At 49.9% G+C, this 16,114-nt stretch overlaps 1 long non-coding RNA gene across 1 annotated transcript; it reads right to left on the bottom strand.

Annotated features, from left to right (window-relative positions):
- Window positions 1-2,993: 2,993 nt before the first annotated feature.
- Window positions 2,994-9,834, bottom strand: LOC134416517 (uncharacterized). The gene is made up of 3 exons (XR_010027288.1): window positions 9,801-9,834; window positions 3,792-7,555; window positions 2,994-3,345 (listed from the first exon to the last, which is right to left on the bottom strand). It is a non-coding gene; the product is annotated as an uncharacterized LOC134416517 (long non-coding RNA).
- Window positions 9,835-16,114: the final 6,280 nt, after the last annotated feature.

Genomic DNA, 16,114 nt, shown 5'->3' with positions numbered 1-16,114 from the left:
AATGGTGGGAATGGTGGGAATGGTGGTGGGAATGGTGGTGGGAATGGTGGTGGGAATGGTGGTGGAAATATGGTGGGAATGGTGGTGGGAATATGGTAGGAATGGTGGTGGGAATGGTGGTGGGAATGGTGGTGGGAATGGTGGTGGGAATATGGTGGGCATGGTGGGAACGGTGGTGAGAATGGTGGGAATGGTGGTGGCAATGGTGGGAATAGTGGTGGGAATGGTGGTGGGAATGGTGGGAATGGCGGTGGGAATGGTGGTGGGAATGTTGGGAATATGGTGGGAATGGTGGTGGGAACGGTGGTGGGAATGGTGGGAATGGTGATGGGAATGGTGGGAATGGTGGGAATGGTGGTGGGAATGGTGGTGGGAATGGTGGTGAGAATGTTTGAGAATATGGTGGGAATGGTGGTGGGAACGGTGGTGGGAACGGTGGTGGTCATGTGTGGGACCTCAGCACCTCAGCCCTGATGTGCAGAGCCACCCAGACCACCCTCGGGGGGCTCGGAGCTCCCGGGACGTTGCCAGCAGTGTCTGGTGGCTGGACTTTGATCCTGCAGGAGACGACACCTGTGTGAGGATGGGAGGATCTCACTGGGTGGATGGTGGAGGGATGGGTTAATCAGAGTGTGACACACAGGGTTGGGGATTTCTGTACAGGGGGGGCTGGAGAAGCGAGATGGAGGAATCGGGGCGTGTCCTGTCCTTCTTCTTCTTCTTCTTCTTCTTGGCCTCCATCTCCTGCGGTGGTGGTGGCACTTTGGGATTGGTTATTGCTAAAAGAGCACGGGTCAATGAGGGTGAAAGGCATTGGGGGAAATTGATAAATATTGTACACGTAATTTTGGGTATAAAGATCGGTGACCGCCCCGGGGGCTCTCAGTGTGCTCATGGCTGGCTGCTGTGCAGACTCTGTCGGGCCGCGGGAAAATCTTGTAGATAAACAATGAATAAACACCGAGAGCGAGGAAAGATCTGAAGCCTCTTCTCGTCCTTTGGAGCGCGGGCTGTCCAAGGCCACCCCGGGCCTTTCCAGGCCACCCAAACAGCCGAGAAACCGACAGTTCTTGGCGTCTGACCCATCGGCGCCTCCTCTCCACATAAAAACCCCAAAAAACTTCCACCTTTTCCAAAGAAAAACACCAAAACCATCAATTTTCTCAAGGGGAAACCCAAAAAAGTCTCATTTTTTTTCCAAGGAAAACTCCAAAAACCTCATTTTTTCCCCCAAATAAAAACCCAACAACTTCAATTTTTTCCACATAATCCCCCAAAACCTCTCTTTTTTCCCCAAAAATTTCTCATTTTTCCAAGGGAAACCCCAAAAATCCTCATTTTTTTTTTTCCATGGAAAAACCCCCAAACCTCCCTTTTTTCCAAGGAATCTCCTTTTTTTCCCAAGGAAACCCCCCCCCAAAAAAAGCTCACGTCTTCCAAATAAAACCTCGAAACATTTTTTTTCCAAGGAAAACCCCGAAGACTTCCATTTTTTCCCCAAATAAAAACCCAACAACTTCAATTTTTTTCACATAATCCCTCAAAACCTCCCTTTTTCCCCAAAAAATATCTCATTTTTCCAAGGGAAACCCCAAAAAACCTCATTTTTTTTTTCCAAGGAAAACCCCAAAACCTCCCTTTTTTTCCAAGGAATCTCCTTTTTTTCCCAAGGAAAACCCCCCCCAAAAAAACCTCACGTCTTCCAAATAAAACCTCAAAACATTTTTTTTCCAAGGAAAACCCCCAAAACCTCATTTTTTTCCCCAACTAAAAACCCAACCACTTCAAAGTTTTTCACATAATCCCTCAAAACCTCCCTTTTTCCCCAAAAAATTTCTCATTTTTCCAAGGGAAACCCCAAAAAACCTCATTTTTTTTTTCCATGGAAAAACCCCCAAACCTCCCTTTTTTTCCAAGAAATCTCCCTTTTTTCCCAAGGAAAACCCCCCCAAAAAAACTCACGTCTTCCAAATAAAACCTCAAAACATTTTTCCCATGCAAAACCCCAAAAACCTCATTTTTTTCCCCAACTAAAACCCCAACCACTTCAAAGTTTTTCACATAATCCCTCAAAACCTCCCTTTTTCCCCAAAAAATTTCTCATTTTTCCAAGGGAAACCCCAAAAAACCTCATTTTTTTTTCCAAGGAAAAACCCCCAAACCTCCCTTTTTTTCCAAGGAATCTCCTTTTTTTCCCAAGGAAACCCCCCCCCAAAAAAGCTCACGTCTTCCAAATAAAACCTCAAAACATTTTTTTTCCAAGGAAAACCCCGAAGACTTCCATTTTTTCCCCAAATAAAAACCCAACAACTTCAATTTTTTCCACATAATTCCCCAAAACCTCCCTTTTTTTCCCAAAAACTTCTCATTTTTCCAAGGAAAACCCCAAAAACTTCCATTTTTCCATTCAAAACCCCACCAAACCCTCCAATATCTCCGAGGAGAACCCCACCAGACCCTTCCATCCTTCAAAGAGCGACGCTCGGCAAGACACGAGGATGAGGAGGAGCGCGAAGAAGAGCAGAAAAACGAATAAACCACGGCGAAAATCCACATTTCCCTCCCGTTTCCGGAACTTTCCATCCCCTCGGTCACTCGGGGTGGGGTCGGGCGCGGAGCCGGGCCTGGTCCACGGCGTCCAGGAGGTTCTTGGCGTCGTCTGCCCCATCGGCGCCTCCTCTCCACACAAAAACCCCAAAAATCTTCCATCTTTTCCAAATAAAAACACCAAAACCATCAATTTTCTCAAGGGGAAACTCCAAAAAACCTCATTTTTTTTTTTCCAAGGAAAACCCCAAAACCTCCCTTTTTTCCAAGGACATCCCCAAAACCCCTCATGTTCTCCAAGGAAAAGATCCAAAACCTCCCCTTTTTTCCAAGGGAAACCCCAAAACATTTTTTTCCAAGGAAAGCCCCATAAACGCCATTTTTTCCAAATAAAACCCCAAAACTTCCATTTTTCCAAATAAAACCCCACCAGGCCCCTCCCATCTTCCAAATCGCGACGCGACACTCGGCGACACACGAGGATGACGAGGAGGAGCGGGAAGAAGAAGGAGAAGAAGAGCAGAAAAACGAATAAACCACGGCAAAAATCCACATTTCCCTCCCGTTTCCGGAACTTTCCATCCCCTCGGTCACTCGGGGTGGGGTCGGGCGCGGAGCCGGGCCTGGTCCACGGCGTCCAGGAGGTTCTTGGCGTCCACGGCCACCGTTCAGAACCCCCCAAAACTTCCATTTTTTCCATGGAAAAACCCTAAAACCTCCCTTTTTTCAAGGAACCTCCTTTTTTTTTCCAAGTAAAACCCCAAAAACCTCCATTTTCTCAAGGAGAAACTCCAAAACCTCCCTTTTTTTTTCCAAGGAAAACCCCAAAAACTTTCATTTTTCCATTCAAAACCCCCACCAAACCCTCCAATTTCTCCAAATCAAACCCCATCAGACACCTCCAGTCTTCCAAATCGCGATGCTTGGCAAGACACGAGGATGATGAGGAGGAGCTCGAAGAAGAGCAGAAAAACGAATAAACCACAGCAAAAATCCACATTTCCCTCCCATTTCCGGAACTTTCCATCCCCTCGGTCACTCGGGGTGGGGTCGGGCGCGGAGCCGGGCCTGGTCCACGGCGTCCAGGAGGTTCTTGGCATCGTCTGCCCCATCGGCGCCTCCTCTCCACACAAAAACCCCAAAAAACTTCCATCTTTTCCAAATAAAAACACCAAAACCCGCAATTTTCTCAAGGGGAAACTCCAAAAAACCTCATTTTTTTTTCCCAAGGAAAACCCCAAAACCTCCCTTTTTTCCAAGGAATCTCCCTTTTTTTCCAAGGACATCCCCAAAACCCCTCATGTTCTCCAAGGAAAAGATCCAAAACCTCCCCTTTTTTCCAAGGGAAACCCCAAAACATTTTTTTCCAAGGAAAGCCCCATAAACGCCATTTTTTCCAAACAAAAACCCAAACTTCGATTTTTTTCCAAATAAAGCCCCAAAACTTCCATTTCTCCAAATCAAACCCCATCAGACACCTCCAGTCTTCCAAATCGTGACGCTCGGCAAGACACGTAGAGGGCGAGGAATGGCGGGAAGAAGAAGGAGAAGAAGAGCAGAGAAACGAATAAACCACGGCAAAAATCCACATTTCCCTCCCGTTTCCGGAACTTTCCATCCCCTCGGTCACTCGGGGTGGGGTCGGGCGCGGAGCCGGGCCTGGTCGACGGCGTCCAGGAGGTTCTTGGCGTCCACGGTCGCCGTTCAGAACCCCCCAAAACTTCCATTTTTTCCATGGAAAAACCCCAAAACCTCCCTTTTTTCCAAGGAATCTCCTTTTTTTCCCAAGGAAAACCCCCCCAAAAAAGCTCACGTCTTCCAAATAAAACCTCAAAACATTTTTTTTCCAAGGAAAACCACAAGAACCTCATTTTTTTTCCCCAAATAAAAACCAAACAACCTCAATTTTTTCCACGTAATCCCCCAAAACCTCCCTTTTTTTCCCAAAAAACTTGTCATTTTTCCAAGGGAAACCCCAACAACTTTCATTTTTCCATTCAAAACCCCAAACCCTCCAATTTCTCCGAGGAGAACCCCACCAGACCCTTCCATCCTTCAAAGAGCGACGCTCGGCAAGACACGAAGAGGGCGAGGAATGGCGGGAAGAAGAAGAAGAAGAGCAGAGAAACGAATAAACCACGGCAAAAATCCACATTTCCCTCCCGTTTCCGGAACTTTCCATCCCCTCGGTCACTCGGGGTGGGGTCGGGCGCGGAGCCGGGCCTGGTCCACGGCGTCCAGGAGGTTCTTGGCGTCCACGGCCACCGTTCAGAACCCCCCAAAACTTCCATTTTTTCCATGGAAAAACCCCCAAACCTCCCTTTTTTCAAGGAATCTCCTTTTTATTTCCAAGTGAAACCCCACAAACCTCCATTTTCTCAAGGAGAAACTCCAAAACCTCCCTTTTTTCCAAGGAATCTCCATTTTTCCCAAGTGAAACCCCAAAAACCTCCGTTTTCTCAAGGAGAAGCTCCAAAACCTCCCTTTTTTTACAAGGAAAACCCGAAAAACTTCCATTTTTCCATTCAAAACCCCACCAAATCCTCCAATATCTCCGAGGAGAACCCCACCAGACCCTTCCATCCTTCAAAGAGCGACGCTCGGCAAGACACGAGGATGAGGAGGAGCGCGAAGAAGGGCAGAAAAAACGAATAAACCACGGCATTGAGAATCGGCATTTCCCTCCCGTTTCCGGAACTTTCCATCCCCTCGGTCACTCGGGGTGGGGTCGGGCGCGGAGCCGGGCCTGGTCCACGGCGTCCAGGAGGTTCTTGGTGTCGTCTGCCCCATCGGCGCCTCCTCTCCACACAAAAACCCCAAAAATCTTCCATCTTTTCCAAATAAAAACACCAAAACCCGCAATTTTCTCAAGGGGAAACTCCAAAAAAACTTCATTTTTTTCCAAGTAAAACCGCAAAACCTCCCTTTTTTTCCAAGGACATCCCCTAAAACCCCTCATGTTCTCCAAGGAAAAGATCCAAAACCTCCCCTTTTTTCCAAGGGAAACCCCAAAACATTTTTTTCCAAGGAAAGCCCCATAAACGCCATTTTTTCCAAACAAAAACCCAAACTTTGATTTTTTTCCAAATAAAACCCCAAAACTTCCATTTCTCCAAATCAAACCCCATCAGACACCTCCAGTCTTCCAAATCGCGGCGCTCAGCAAGACACGTAGAGGGCGAGGAATGGCGGGAAGAAGAAGAAGAAGAAGAGCAGAGAAACGAATAAACCACGGCATCGAGAATCGGCATTTCCCTCCCGTTTCCGGAACTTTCCATCCCCTCGGTCACTCGGGGTGGGGTCGGGCGCGGAGCCGGGCCTGGTCCACGGCGTCCAGGAGGTTCTTGGCGTCCACGGTCGCCGTTCAGAACCCCCCAAAACTTCCATTTTTTCCATGGAAAAACCCCCAAACCTCCCTTTTTCCAAGGAATCTCCTTTTTTTCCCAAGGAAAACCCCCCCCAAAAAAGCTCACGTCTTCCAAATAAAACCTCAAAACATTTTTTTTCCAAGGAAAACCACAAGAACCTCATTTTTTTTCCCCAAATAAAAACCAAACAACCTCAATTTTTTCCACGTAATCCCCCAAAACCTCCCTTTTTTTCCCAAAAAACTTGTCATTTTTCCAAGGGAAACCCCAACAACTTTCATTTTTCCATTCAAAACCCCAAACCCTCCAATTTCTCCGAGGAGAACCCCACCAGACCCTTCCGTCCTTCAAAGAGCAACGCTTGGCAAGACACGAAGAGGGCGAGGAATGGCGGGAAGAAGAAGAAGAAGAGCAGAGAAACGAATAAACCACGGCGAAAATCCACATTTCCCTCCCGTTTCCGGAACTTTCCATCCCCTCGGTCACTCGGGGTGGGGTCGGGCGCGGAGCCGGGCCTGGTCCACGGCGTCCAGGAGGTTCTTGGCGTCCACGGCCACCGTTCAGAACCCCCCAAAACTTCCATTTTTTCCATGGAAAAACCCCAAAACCTCCCTTTTTCCAAGGAATCTCCCTTTTTTTCCCAAGGAAAACCCCCCCAAAAAAGCTCACGTCTTCCAAATAAAACCTCAAAACATTTTTTTTCCAAGGAAAACCACAAGAACCTCATTTTTTTTTCCCAAATAAAAACCAAACAACCTCAATTTTTTCCACGTAATCCCCCAAAACCTCCCTTTTTTTCCCAAAAAACTTGTCATTTTTCCAAGGGAAACCCCAACAACTTTCATTTTTCCAGTCAAAACCCCAAACCCTCCAACTTCTCCGAGGGGAACCCCACCAGACCCTTCCATCCTTCAAAGAGCGACGCTCGGCAAGACACGAAGAAGACGAGGAGGAGCGCGAAGAAGAGCAGAAAAACGAATAAACCACGGCATCGAGAATCGGCATTTCCCTCCCGTTTCCGGAACTTTCCATCCCGATTTCCGCCTCTTCAGGTCCGCGGTCGCCGTTCAGAACCCCCCAAAACTTCCATTTTTTCCATGGAAAAACCCCCAAACCTCCCTTTTTTCAAGGAACCTCCTTTTTTTTTCCAAGTAAAACCCCAAAAACCTCCATTTTCTCAAGGAGAAACTCCAAAACCTCCCTTTTTTTCCAAGGAAAACCCCAAAAACTTTCATTTTTCCATTCAAAACCCCCACCAAACCCTCCAATTTCTCCAAATCAAACCCCATCAGACACCTCCAGTCTTCCAAATCGCGACGCTTGGCAAGACACGAGGATGATGAGGAGGAGCTCGAAGAAGAGCAGAAAAACGAATAAACCACGGCAAAAATCCGCATTTCCCTCCCGTTTCCGGAACTTTCCATCCCCTCGGTCACTCGGGGTGGGGTGGGGCGCGGAGCCGGGCCTGGTCCACGGCGTCCAGGAGGTTCTTGGCGTCGACGGCGAGGGCTGTGGGCGGCGGCGAGCATCTGCCGGCGGCACTCGGCGCCCAGCGAGGAGCCGCGGTTCTGCTGCGCCAGCCGCAGCTTCGCGATCAGCGCCGCCAGCTCCTTGTTCAGCCCCCGCTGCGTCCCCTCGATCTGCGGCCGGAAAGGGTCCAGAACGTTCCGGGGTTTTCGCGGGAAAATCCCAGAAATTTCCCCCCAAGAAATTTCCGGGATTTCCCCGTAAATCTCCGGCGTTTTTCCGGAAAATTCTGGAATTTTCCCAGATTTTTTTCCCAGGGAATTACTGAATTTTCCTCATAAAATTCCATATTTTCCCCAGAAAATTTTCCCGGAAAATTAAATAATTTTCCCGGCCAATTTTTACAAAAAGTTATGGGTTTTCCCCCCAGAAAATTCAAGATTTGTTTTTTTTTTTTTTTTTCCCACAAAATTCCAAGATTTTCCCAGGAAGTTTAAAAATTTTTCCAAAAAAAAATCCAGAATTTTCCATGGAAATTTCAGAATTTTCCCAGGAAAGTTTCAGAATTAAAAAAAAAAAAGTACAGATTTTCCTGGGAAAATTACAGATTTTTTTTTTTGAGGAAATTCCGGAATTTTTCCAGAAAAAAATCTGGAATTTTCCCCAGGAAAATCTAGGGGTTTTTTCCAGAAAATTCTGGATTTTTTTCTCCCAGGAAATTCTGGATTTTTTTTTCCAGAAAAGCCTGGGATTTTCCCATAACTTTTCTGGAAAATTCCATCATTTCCCCAGAAAATTCCAGGTTTTTTTTTTCCCCAAAAAGTTCTGGGATTTTCCCAGGAAGTTAAAAAATTTTTCCAAAAAAATCCAGAATTTTCCACGGAAATTTCAGAATTTTCCCAAGAAAATATTCCAGGGAAATTTCAGATTTTTTTTTTTTTTTAATTACAGATTTTCCCCCAGAAAATTCAAGATATTTTTTTTTTGAGGAAAGTCTGGAATTTTTCCAGAAAAAATTCTGGAATTTTCCCAGGAAAATCTAGGGGTTTGTTTTCCAGAAAATTCTGGATTTTTTTCTCCCCAGGAAATTCCGGAATTTTTTCCTGGACAATGATGGAATTTTCCCCACAAATTTATGGTGTTTGCTAGGAAATTCCGGCATTTTCCCAGGAAATTCCGGGATTCTCCCACGAAATTTTTCCAGAAATTTTCAGAGCTTTCCCAGTAAGTTTTTCCAGAAAATTCCAGATTTTTTTTTTTAATATGGATTTGCCCCAGAAAATTCAAGATTTATTTTGAGGAAATTCCAGAAATTTTCCAGAAAAAAAATCTGGATTTTTCCCAGAAAATTCTGGATTTTTTTTCTCCCCAGAAATTTCCAGATTTTTTCCCAGGAAATTCTGAATTTTTTTCCAGGAAATCCTGGTAATTTTCCATAACTTTTCTGGAAAATTCCATCATTTCCCTAGAAAATTAGAGCGGTATTTTTTTTTTCCCCACAAAATTCGGGGATTATCCCAGGAAATTAAAAATTTTTCCAAAAACATCCAGAATTTTCCACGGAAATTTCAGAATTTTCCCTGGAAAATTTCAGAATTTTTTTTAAAAAAATACAGATTTCCCCCAGAAAATGCAAGATTTTTTTTTTTTTTTGAGGAAATTACGGAATTTTTCCAGAAAAAAATCTGGAATTTTCCCAGGAAAATCCAGGGCTTTTATTCCAGAAAATTCTGGATTTTTTTTCTCCTCAGAAATTTCCAGATTTTTTTCCCCAGGAAATTTTCCCAGGAAATTCTGGATTTTTTTTCCAGAAAAGTCTGGGATTTTCCCATAACTTTCCCGGAAAATTCCATCATTTCCCCAGAAAATTCCAGCATTTTGCCACAAAATTCTGGGATTTTTTCCAGGAAATGCCAGAATTTTTTAAAAAAATTATGGATTTTTACCAGGAAAATCTGAAAATCTTTTCCTCCAGAAAATCCCAGAATTTTTCCAGGAAATTTGTCCAAAACCCCCCAGAATTTCCCCAAGAAATTTTCCAGGAAATTCTTCGAGGAAATAATGGAATTTTCCCAGGAAATTAAAAAATTTTACTCAGAAAATTCCAGAATTTTCCCAGGAATTTCCATCATTTTCTGAGAAAATTCTGGAATTTTTCTAGGAAATCCAAGAATTTTCCCAGAAAATTTTTGGGTTTTTCCAGAAATTTTGAGAATTTTCCCAGAAAATGTCATATTTTTATCCAGAAATAGCCAGATTTTTCCAGGAAATTCCAGATTTTTTTTCCCAGAAAATTCCATAATTTTTTCCAGAAAATTCCATAACTTCCCCAGGAAATCCCAGATTTTTTTCCCAGAGAATTCCCCGGATTTTTTGGGAATGTCCCCCACCCCGTTCCCGGTGTCCCGGTGTCCGTACCTCGGCGCGGGACGAGGGCGGCAGCTCGGGCAGGGACGGGCGTCCACAGCTGCCGATCAACTTCCGCAGGGACAGCCCGATGTTCTGCGGGGCGGAGAACGTCGGGATGGAGCCCACCACGATGGGATGGGTCCCACCAGGGATGGGTCCCACCAGGACGGGATGGATGGAGCCCACCAGGGATGGGTCCCACCAGGGATGGAGCCCACCAGGATGGGATGGAGCCCACCAGGGATGGGTCCCACCAGGATGGGATGGATGGGATGGGTCCCACCAGGATGGGATGGAGCCCACCATGAATGGAGCCCACCACGATGGGTCCTACCAGGATGGGATGGATGGGTCCCACCAGGGATGGGTCGCACCAGGATGGGATGGATGGATCCCACCAGGATGGGATGGATGGATCCCACCAGGATGGGATGGATGGGTCCCACCAGGATGGGATGGATGGAGTCCACCAGGGATGGGATGGATGGGATGGGTCCCACCAGGATGGGATGGAGCCCACCATGGATGGAGCCCACCACGATGGGGTCCTACCAGGATGGGATGGATGGAGCCCACCAGGGATGGAGCCCACCAGGATGGGATGGATGGGTCCCCACCAGGATGGGATGGATGGGTCCCACCAGGATGGGATGGATGGAGCCCACCAGGATGGGATGGATCCCACCAGGATGGGATGGATGGGTCTCACCAGGATGGGATGGATGGAGTCCACCAGGGATGGGATGGATGGGATGGGTCCCACCAGGATGGGATGGAGCCCACCAGGGATGGAGCCCACCACGATGGGTCCCACCAGGATGGGATGGAGCCCACCAGGGATGGATGTGTCTCACCAGGATGGGATGGATGGGTCCGACCAGGATGGGATGGATGGATCCCACCAGGATGGGATGGGTCCCCACCAGGATGGGATGGATGGGTCCGACCAGGATGGGATGGATGGATCCCACCAGGATGGGATGGGTCCCACCAGGATGGGATGGATGGGTCCCACCAGGATGGGATGGATGGGATGGGTCCCACCAGGATGGGATGGGATGGATGGGTCCCACCAGGATGGGATGGGTCCCACCAGGATGGGATGGATGGGATGGGTCCCACCAGGATGGGATGGAGCCCCACCATGGATGGAGCCCACCACGATGGGATGGAGCCCACCAGGATGGGATGGATGAGTCCCACCAGGGATGGAGCCCACCAGGATGGGATGGGTGGAGCCCACCAGGATGGGATGGATGGGTCCCACCAGGATGGGATGGGATGGATGGGTCCCACCAGGATGGGATGGATGCATCCCACCAGGATGGGATGGAGCCCACCAGGATGGGATGGACGTGGTCCCACCAGGATGGGAATGGATGGAGCCCACCAGGGATGGGTCGCACCAGGATGGGATGGATGGAGCCCACCAGGATGGGATGGATGGGTCCCACCAGGATGGGAGTGGATGGGTCCCACCAGGATGGGATGGGATGGATGGGTCCCACCAGGATGGGATGGATGGAGCCCACCAGGATGGGATGGATGGGTCCCACCAGGATGGGAATGGATGGGATGGGTCCACCAGGATGGGATGGATGGAGCCCACCAGGATGGGATGGATGGGTCCCACCAGGATGGGATGGGATGGATGGAGCCCACCAGGATGGGATGGATGGAGCCCACCAGGATGGGATGGATGGGTCCCACCAGCATGGGATGGATGGGATGGGTCCCACCAGGATGGGATGGATGGAGCCCACCAGGATGGGATGGGATGGATGGGTCCCCACCAGGATGGGATGGATGGGATGGGTCCCACCAGGATGGGATGGATGGGTCCCACCAGGGATGGGTCGCACCAGGGATGGATCCCACCAGGATGGGATGGATGGGTCCCACCAGGATGGGATGGATCCCACCAGGGATGGATCCCACCAGGATGGGATGGGATGGATGGATCCCACCAGGGATGGGGATGGATGGGTCCCACCAGGATGGGATGGATGGATCCCACCAGGGATGGGATGGCATGGAGCCCACCAGGATGGGGATGGATGGATCCCACCATGGATGGAGCCCACCAGGGATGGGATGGATGGGATGGATGGGTCCCACCAGGGATGGATCCCACCAAGATGGATCCCAGGGGTGGAACCAGGACGTGGGAGAGTCTCCAACCATGGGAGAACTTGGGCAAGGGCTGGAGGGGCAGGAGGCAGGGAATGGCTTCCAGTGGGAAAGGGGAGCTTGGGATGGTGGGATCTTGGGAAGGGATTCCTGGCTGGGCTGGGATTCCCAGAGAATCCCTGGGAGCGTCCAGGGGCGGGTTTGGAGCACCCTGGGATGGTGGGAATTGGGATTGAAGATCCAGGGATCCCATCCCAAACCATCCCAGGATGTTCTGGGATCAAGGACACTCAGGATCTATCCCGAGGGATTTTTATGGAATTCAGGGATGGGAAAGGGAAGGGATACCCTTCCTGGAGTCCCGAATTCCCAAAGAATTCCCAGAGAATCCCTGGCAGTGTCCCAGGGTGGATTTGGAGCACCCTGGGATGGTGGGAATTGGGATTGAAGGTCCAGGGATCCCATCCCAAACCATTCCGGGATTTTCTGGGATCAAGGACACTCAGGATCCATCCCGAGGGATTTTTATGGAATTCGGGGATGGGAAAGGGAAGGGAGACCCTTCCTGGAATCCTGAATTCCCAGAGAATTCCCAGAGAATCCCTGGGAGCAGCCAGGGGTGGATTTGGAGCACCCTGGGACGGTGGGAATTGGGATTGAAGGTCCAGGGATCCCATCCCAAACCATTCCGGGATTCTGGGACAGTGAGGATCCATCCAAGGGATTTTTATGGGATTTGGGGATGGGAAAAGGGACGGGAAACCCTTCCTGGAGTCCTGAATTCCCAGAGAATCCTGGATGGATCCCTGGCAGTGTCCAAGGGTGGATTTGGATCACCCTGGGATGGTGGGAAGTGTCCCTGGGATGGGATTGAAGGTCCAGGGATCCCATCCCAAACCATTCCGGGATTTTCTGGGATCAAGGACACTCAGGATCCATCCCGAGGGATTTTTATGGAATTCGGGGATGGGAAAGGGAAGGGAGACCCTTCCTGGAGTCCTGAATTCCCAGAGAATTCCCAGAGAATCCCTGGCAGTGTCCCAGGGTGGATTTGGATCACCCTGGGATGGTGGGAAGTGTCCCTGGGATGGGATTGAAGGTCCAGGGATCCCATCCCAAACCATCCCGGGATTCTGGGATCAAGGACACTCAGGATCCATCCCGAGGGATTTTTATGGAATTTGGGGGTGGGGCTTGGAGCAAGCTGGGATTCCGGGAATCTCCCGTCGGGAAATCCGGGCCCACCTTGACGGCCAGGACGTGTCCGTCGGGCGGCGCGCATGCGGGCGACGTCGTCCTTGAGCTGCAGCACGGCGCGCACCAGCTCCGTCACGCCGCCGTACACCGCGTCCCCCGAGCGGTCCAGCCGCGCCGTCGGCTGCGGGGAGGAAAAAAAACCGGGATAACGGGAACACCGGGATAACGGGAATGTTGGGGTAACGGGGATAACGGTGTCAGGAATTCCGGGATAACGGGGATAACGGGGTCAGGAATTCTGGCATAACGGGGATAACGGGATCGGGAATTCCGTCATGCCGCCGTACACCGCGTCCCCCGAGCGGTCCAGCCACGCCGTCGGCTGGGGGGCGGGGAAAAAACCGGGAGAAACCGGGGGTGACGGGAACGCCGGGATAACGGGAATGTTGGGGGTAACGGGGATAACGGGGTCAGGAATTCCAGGGTAACGGGGATAACGGGATCGGGAATTCCGTCACGCCGCCGTACACCGCGTCCCCGAGCGGTCCAGGGCGCGTCGTCGGCTGGGGGCGGGAAAAACCGGGAGAAACCGGGGGTGACGGGAACACCGGGATAACGGGGATAACGGGAATGTTGGGGTAACAACGGGGATAACGGGGTCAGGAATTCCAGGGTAACGGGGACAACGGGATCAGGAATTCCGGGGATAACAGGGATAATGGGTTCAGGAATTCTGGGATAACGGGATCAGAAATTCCAGGATGACAGGGATAACAGGATCGGGAAATCCAGGATAACGGGGAAAACGGGGTCAGGAATTCCAGGATAACAGGATGATGGGGGATAACAGGATTGGGAATTCCGGGATGACAGGATCGGGGAGTCCCAGGATAACAGGGATAATGGGTTCAGGAATTCTGGGATAACAGGATCGGGAATTCCAGGATAACAGGGATAACGGGGATAACGGGGTCAGGAATTCCGGGATAACAGGGTAAACGGGATTAGAAATTCCACAGTAACGGGGATAACGGGATCAGGAATCCCAGGATAACAGGGATGACGTGGTCGGGAATCCCAGGAAAAATGGGATAACAGGATCGGGATAACAGGGATAACAGGGATGACGGGATCGGGAATTCTGGGATAACGAGGATAACAGGGATCAGGAATTCCAGGATAACGGGGATAACGGGATCAGGAATTCCAGGATAACAGGGATAACAGGGATAATGAGTTCAGGAATTCTGGGATAACAGGATCAGGAATTCCAGGATAACAGGGATAACAGGGATCGGGAATTCCAGGATAACGGGGATAACAGGGGATAATGGGTTCAGGAATTCAGGGATAAGGGGGATCAGAAATTCCAGGATAACAGGGATAATTTGGTTCAGGAATTCTGGGATAACAGGATCGGGAATCCCAGGATAACAGGGATAACGGGGATAACGGGATTGGGAATTCCGGGATAACAGGGATAACAGGGGTCAGGAATTCCAGGATAACGGGGATAACAGGGATAATGGGTTCAGGAATTCTGGGGATAACGGGATCAGAAATTCCAGGATAACAGGGATAACAGGATCGGGAATTCCAGGATAACAGGGATAACGGGATCAGGAATTCCAGGATAACGGGGATAACAGGGATCAGGAATTGCAGGATAACAGGATCAGGAGTCCCAGGATAATGGGGATAACGGGATTGGGAATCCCAGGATAACGGGATCAGGAATCCCAGGATAACGGGGATGACGAGATCAGGAATTCCCGGGATAACGGGATCAGGAATTCCAGGATAACGGGGATAACGGGGATAATGGGTTCAGGAATTCTGGATAAGGGGATCAGGAATTCCAGGATAACAGGGATAACAGGATCGGGAATCCCAGGATAACGGGGATAACGGGGTCGGGAACCCCGGGAAAAAATGGGACAACAGGGATGGGGACAACAGGGATAACAGGGATGACGGGATCAGGAATTCTGGGATAACGAGGATAACGGGATCAGGAATTCCAGGATAACAGGATTGTGGGAATCCCAGGATAACAGGGATAACGGGATCTGGGAATTCCAGGATAACAGGGATAACGGGAATAACGGGGTCAGGAATTCCAGGGGTAACAGGGATAACGGGGATAATGGGTTCAGGAATTCTGGGACTAACAGGATCAGGAATTTCAGGATAACAGGGATAATGGGATCGGGAATTCCTGGATAACGGGGATATACGGGATTGGGAATCCCGGGATAACGGGGTAAAATGGGATCAGGAATTCCACAGTAACGAGGGATAAACGGGATCAGGAATCCCGGGAAAAACTGGGAAAAACCCACATCTGTCCACAGGGGCTGTGGTGGTGCCATCCCATGGGGAAAGTTCAGGATGGGGATCGGAGGAACCTGGAATTCCGAGCCCATGGAATGGGGTGGGGTTGGAGGTCCATGGACCCGCATCCCAAACCATTCTGGGATCAAGGACACTCAGGATCCATCCCGAGGGGATTTTTATGGAATTCGGGGATGGGAAAGGGAAGGGAGACCCTTCCTGGAGTCCCGAATTCCCAGGGAATTTCCTGGATCCCAAAATTCCTTCTCGAGGAGGAGTCGGGATGGGGATGGATCCAACCCAGAGGGATTTGGGAAAAGGGCCTGGAATGGCAGCACAGGGAGTGGCTCCCACCATGGCCAGAGGGTCGGGATTTGGGAATTTTGGGGATTTTGAGATTTTGGGATCTTGGGAAGGAATTCCCGGATCCAGAAAATCCCTGGGAATGCCCAAGGAAAAGCTGATCACCCCGGGATCATGGGAGGTGATTCCCTGGAATGATCCTGAAGGTCCCTTCCCACCCAAACCATCCTGGGAATTTTTTTTGGGATTTCCCGGTGGGATCCTGATCCCAGCCCCGATCCCAGCCCCAATCCCGATCCTGATCCGTGCCGGGTCTTACCTGAGCCCCGAGTCTCGGAGGCTTCTGGGGCGGGCCCCGA

This window comes from Melospiza melodia, chromosome 3 (assembly GCF_035770615.1).
Source record: "Melospiza melodia melodia isolate bMelMel2 chromosome 3, bMelMel2.pri, whole genome shotgun sequence".
NCBI classification, from domain to species: domain Eukaryota; kingdom Metazoa; phylum Chordata; class Aves; order Passeriformes; family Passerellidae; genus Melospiza; species Melospiza melodia.
Note: the sequence above shows the minus strand (reverse complement) of the source record. Positions and strands in the feature narration are given on the sequence as shown.